Below are 6,374 nucleotides of genomic sequence, written 5' to 3'. Positions count from 1 at the left end.
TACCCCACCATACTTATAAATTTACAATAAAACTGCAGGTAAGTACTATGTACTATTGTAGTAATGCACCTCATATTAGTGGCTTTCTTTTGTGCTTAACAATATTTTATTACATATAAACTACATTTTGTAAACTGAAGAAAAGAAATAAAATATATTGTATTGTATGACTTTTTTTGGGTTATCCTAGGTAATCTACACATGTGCTGCTATGTATCTACACATGTGCTGCTATGTATCTACACATGTGCTGCTATGTATCTACACATGTGCTGCTATTTATCTACACATATGCTGCTATGTAACCGTATTTGTGTGTACCTGAATAAACTTCTTGTACAAAGGGGTAGTTAACAGACGAGTGTGTACAGCAGAGTACCAGCTAGCCGTATAATTCCCATTTTCTCAGCGCGATCCCAATTTTTTTTTTATGAGAAACTCGCATGTTCTACGATTTATTATTGTATAATATTACTGCGTGAAGAGAGTGGCGGTCATATGCAGCCCGGACTGAATATAAAGTTCATAATTTACATATGCTTTAATGCAAAACTTTCCATATACTTTATATAGGTTAGGTTTAGTTAAGCTAAATTTTCATATATGTATAAAGAAAATATAACCAATTATAACATACCATACCGCCAGTAAATGTAATAACACCTGATAAAAACCTAAACTGCGGACAACAAAACGGAGACCCACCCATTTGACGTTCTTAGCCACAGTGATATACTGACGTTAATCACGAGGGTGGCCTGACACATACCTGGCTGGCGCCCTTCTCGAAAATGGTCTATATACTTCAGTTTCACAAATCCCTACGAGTTTTACAAATAGGGCGTATTATACATCTTTCCCCACTAAATCGATTCATTTAATGTAGCAGTGCCTTTACTTATCTGTGAAGGGTCACACACACACATTCAACATGATGACACTGGAAGACATAAGGGATATGATAACGACGTATGAAATACGGAGAGGAATTGGCAGTATGAACAGAGCCACAATTTTTCAGAGATGGGACACATGAACAAGGGAAGTTAAAAACTCAGATGATTCATAAGGATGTTAGGAAGTATTTTTTTCAGCTTTAGAGTTGTCAGGAAGTGGAACACTCTGGAAAGTGAAAAAAAACAGTGGCAGGATTCATACACAGCTTTAAGAAGAGGTATGATAAGGCTCTTGGAGCCAAGAGAGAGTGGACCTAGTAACGACCAGAGAAGAGGCGGGACCAGGAGCTATGAATCAACCCCTGCAACCACATATGTGAGTACATTTAGAGTAGTACGCACACTACCCAACACACAACAGGACAAGTGTCTATCGACAAGTGTTTTTGACAAATGGTAGCGGCCAATGACCCCCCCCCAACACACAAAACACTGCTATTCGTATTATTTACATCACAGTGACCCGCATATACACTAACCCCTGGGTGAAAATCGCACATTTAATTCCGCCATTTAGCAGACAATTATTCATACTGTAAATGCTTTTTACCTAATGCAAAATTTCAATTTATTATACATATATTCATAGGTCATATATCAGTGTATGACCCGCCATGCATACGCGGCCCGTGTTGCATCTGCAACCTGCATACCTTATTTAATACAATCTGCATTTTAATTCGCTGTTTTATCCGTTGTTGTGCTGGGAGGATTTTGTGTGTACATAAAAATGTAGTTTGATGTCTGGTTCACAAGTATGTGTGCGTAGGTGGGAGGGTGTGGGGATATCTTGGGAAATGTTAGGGTCTGTGTGGCGACCACAGGAAGTTTGTGTGCGCGATAGTGTCACAGCTATGTTGATATGTATAATATGTAAGTGTGTATATATATATATATATATATATATATATATATATATATATATATGTGTGTGTGTGTGTGTGTGTGTGTGTGTGTGTGTGTGTGTGTGTGTGTGTGTGTGTGTGTGTGTGTGTGTGTGTGTGTGTGTGTGTGTAATGACACACACACACACTAAACTAGTTTCCTCAGAAATTTGGAACCAAGAGTTTGTCATTGTAGAATACGAGGCACTGTCGGTACCGAGGCAACTACTGTCTTATGCAACAAGCAAATGCGGCTTGAAGTCCTGTGCGTGTGGCTGTACTTGTTATTGAGCACGAGTATACATAAAAGGCAATTGACCAAGGCGAATAAAGGAAGAGTGATGAAGGAAGAAAAAGGAATGAAAAGAAAGGAGACCAAAATAATAAGGGGGGGGGGGAAGGGCAGAGAGGAAAGGGAAAAAGGAGGAAGAGGGAGTTTTACGAGAGGAGTAGAAGAGAAACATGAAATAGAGGAACGTGGATAATTACTGGAGAGAGAAAAGGAGGGATGGAGGGAAAGAACAATAAGCAGCATGGTGGGAAAAAGGAGGTAGAGGAGGAGGACGACGAGAGGGGAAGAAGACAGTAGGGTAGATGAAATAAAGAATAGAAATTCAAAACCGTTTGAGTGTTGCCTAGGAAACCAAATACGGCGGAGAAGCGAGAAGTGTATGGTTGTATAGAAGCTAGAAGTGTATGGTTGTATAGAAGCTAGAAGTGTATGGTTGTATAGAAGCTAGAAGTGTATGGTTGTATAGAAGCTAGAAGTGTATGGTTGTATAGAAGCTAGAAGTGTATGGTTGTATAGAAGCTAGAAGTGTATGGTTGTATAGAAGCGAGAAGTGTATGGCTGTATAGAAGTGAGAGGTGTATGGTTGTATAGAAGCAAGAAGTGTATGGTTGTATAGAAGCGAGAAGTGTTTGGTTGTACAGAGATAGAGAAGTGTATGGTTGCACAGAGATACAGAAGTGTATGGGTATGCAGAGACAGAGGAGTGTATAGTTGTACAGAGATAGAGAAATGTATGGCTGTATAGAGATAGAGAAGTGTATGGTTGTACAGAGACAGAGAAGTGTATGGTTGTACAGAGACAGAAAAGTGTATGGTTGTACAGAGACAGAGAAGAGAAAAGTGTATGGTTGTACAGAGATAGAGAAGAGAGAAGTGTATGGCTGTGTAGAAACAGAAGAGAGAAGCACAAGTGTAGAGACAGAAAATAGTAAAGATTTGCAAAGAGAGAGAATATAAAAAAATATAGATGAAGAGACAGAAGAGAGTAGTAGAAGTGTGAAGAAATAAAAAAAAGAGGGGTGCATGGATGTATAAAGACAGAGAAGAGAGAGAAGTATGGATGTAGAGAGAGAACAGGGGAGAGGTGCATGGGTGTGCAGACAGAAGAGAGAGGTACAGAGGACAAACAGATGACAGGAGACTCCACGCTCCACATCCAGGCTATCTGCTGAGAAGCACACCTCTAATTCTTTCTAGAAACTTAAGACTTAGCAAGTATAGCAGAAGGCTCTAGCTACCCTCCACTCTCACTGGGAAACTTGCTAACGAAAAAAAGATGGGAAAATGACTCTCTACCATACAGCAAAATATTCATGAAAATTTATAAAGGTAAGAGCATATTTTGGTTATTATTCCCAGGACTACTACAACCCTCACCGTTACCTCTACTTTTACCACTGTCATTATTATGCCCTGGGTAGCTCATTGTCAGTTGATCGTCCTCATGTACTTTCTGAACCACAACCAGAAGACCCCAGGGGATCCCTGTTTAGTATCAAGCTGAAGACAATGTTTACAAAGTGCATGTTCACCTGGTTATTAAATGACTTTTCTTTGCACTTAGTTTCATAGGGTAGTTCATTTCAGAACAAAAACTTTACAGACATTTGTGTTGCATATTCTGCCTCGGAGTTTCATTTCAATGTTTTAGGTCATAAACTCACTAGACCAAATAAAAGACGAAAAGGACCTTAGAGAAATCATTAATAATCACCTTAGATATACCGATGTCTTAAATATACAAATGTCTATGTTCAAGTATTAAAAGGGACAGAAGGTTAGGTTTCATAGGTAGAAATACCAACTGTTAAAAACACCAGAACAATGTTAACTCTCACTAATGCACTTATAGAGAGACAACACTGAGTATGCCGTCCAAATGTATTCCCCAAATCACATAAAAGAGGAAGATAAAGTGGACAGAGTACAGAGAGGGACAAAGAGGAAGAAAGTGGACAGAGTACAGAGAGGGACAAAGAGGAAGATAAAGAGGACAGAGTACAGAGAGAGACAACGAGACTCGCACTGTCAGTAAGAATCAATCATTTAAAAAGACTCAGTGACAACCTGTTCTCTCTTAGAAGAAGGAAACTACGAGAACTGATTCAAATATTTAAGATACTGAACGGGTTTGTTACACTTGTATGAGTATCACATCTGCTGTAGGGATTATCGTTATACTCGAAAAACGCAAATCCCGTATGGGTTATCCAGGGTGAAGTGGTTTGAGCACTGGTCTGTTAATTTTAGGACTTGGGTTCGAATTTTGTCCATTCCGCGATTCCAGAACAGGGGGAAGAGAGTTAGAATCCTGTATAGCGTGTTTAAAACAGAGGGAAAGAGAGTCCTGTATAGTCTCTCCCTAAATCAGGGAAGTAAGGAGATGGCTGTAATGGTATATAGTTTGTGTATATAGCCGGGTGCAGGGAAGGGGGTTTATATCGTAAGGTTGTTATGGTCGTGTAGTCAGTGTATAAAACGACCGCTTGAGCACCTCGTTACGCGTCTCTATTACCTTCTTAAGGGGCAATATTTGCTAAGGGTCGTCGCCGCCGATTACGACACTAGCAGATGGTATTCATGAAGGCAGGTTTACATGCTGGTTGGATAATGGGATTTTTGTGTTTTGTACCTCTCTTTTGCGTCGTTGTTGTTGTGGTATGTGTGTGTGTGTGTGTGTGTGTGTGTATGTGTGTGTGTGTGTGTGTGTGTACTCACCTAGTTGTACTCACCTAGTTGAGGTTGCGGGGGTCGAGTCCGAGCTCCTGGCCCCGCCTCTTCACTGATCGCTACTAGGTCACTCTCCCTGAGCCGTGAGCTTTATCGTACCTCTGCTTAAAGCTATGTATGGATCCTGCCTCCACTACATCGCTTCCCAAACTATTCCACTTACTGACTACTCTGTGGCTGAAGAAATACTTCCTAACATCCCTTTGATTCATCTGTGTCTTTAGCTTCCAACTGTGTCCCCTTGTTACTGTGTCCAATCTCTGGAACATCCTGTTTTTGTCCACCTTGTCAATTCCTCTCAGTATTTTGTATGTCGTTATCATGTCCCCCCCTATCTCTCCTGTCCTCCAGTGTCGTCAGGTTGATTTCCCTTAACCTCTCCTCGTAGGACATACCTCTTAGCTCTGGGACTAGTCTTGTTGCAAACCTTTGCACTTTCTCTAGTTTCTTTACGTGCTTGGCTAGGTGTGGGTTCCAAACTGGTGCCGCATACTCCAATATGGGCCTAACGTATACGGTGTACAGGGTCCTGAACGATTCCTTATTAAGATGTCGGAATGCTGTTCTGAGGTTTGCTAGGCGCCCATATGCTGCAGCAGTTATTTGGTTGATGTGCGCTTCAGGAGATGTGCCTGGTGTTATACTCACCCCAAGATCTTTTTCCTTGAGTGAGGTTTGTAGTCTCTGACCCCCTAGACTGTACTCCGTTTGCGGCCTTCTTTGCCCTTCCCCAATCTTCATGACTTTGCACTTGGTGGGATTGAACTCCAGGAGCCAATTGCTGGACCAGTTCTGCAGCCTGTCCAGATCCCTTTGTAGTTCTGCCTGGTCTTCGATCGAGTGTATTCTTCTCATCAACTTCACATCATCTGCAAACAGGGACACCTCAGAGTCTATTCCTTCCGTCATGTCGTTCACAAATACCAGAAACAGCACTGGTCCTAGGACTGACCCCTGCGGGACCCCGCTGGTCACAGGTGCCCACTCTGACACCTCGCCACGTACCATGACTCGCTGCTGTCTTCCTGACAAGTATTCCCTGATCCATTGTAGTGCCTTCCCTGTTATCCCTGCTTGGTCCTCCAGTTTTTGCACCAATCTCTTGTGTGGAACTGTGTCAAACGCCTTCTTGCAGTCCAAGAAAATGCAATCCACCCACCCCTCTCTCTCTTGTCTTACTGCTGTCACCATGTCATAGAACTCCAGTAGGTTTGTGACACAGGATTTCCCGTCCCTGAAACCATGCTGGCTGCTGTTGATGAGATCATTCCTTTCTAGGTGTTCCACCACTCTTCTCCTGATAATCTTCTCCATGATTTTGCATACTATACATGTCAGTGACACTGGTCTGTAGTTTAATGCTTCATGTCTGTCTCCTTTTTTAAAGATTGGGACTACATTTGCTGTCTTCCATGCCTCAGGCAATCTCCCTGTTTCGATAGATGTATTGAATATTGTTGTTAGGGGTACACATAGCGCCTCTGCTACCTCTCTCAATACCCATGGGGAGAT

The sequence above is a fragment of the Cherax quadricarinatus genome, chromosome 66, assembly GCF_038502225.1.
Source record: "Cherax quadricarinatus isolate ZL_2023a chromosome 66, ASM3850222v1, whole genome shotgun sequence".
NCBI lineage: Eukaryota > Metazoa > Arthropoda > Malacostraca > Decapoda > Parastacidae > Cherax > Cherax quadricarinatus.
Note: the sequence above shows the minus strand (reverse complement) of the source record.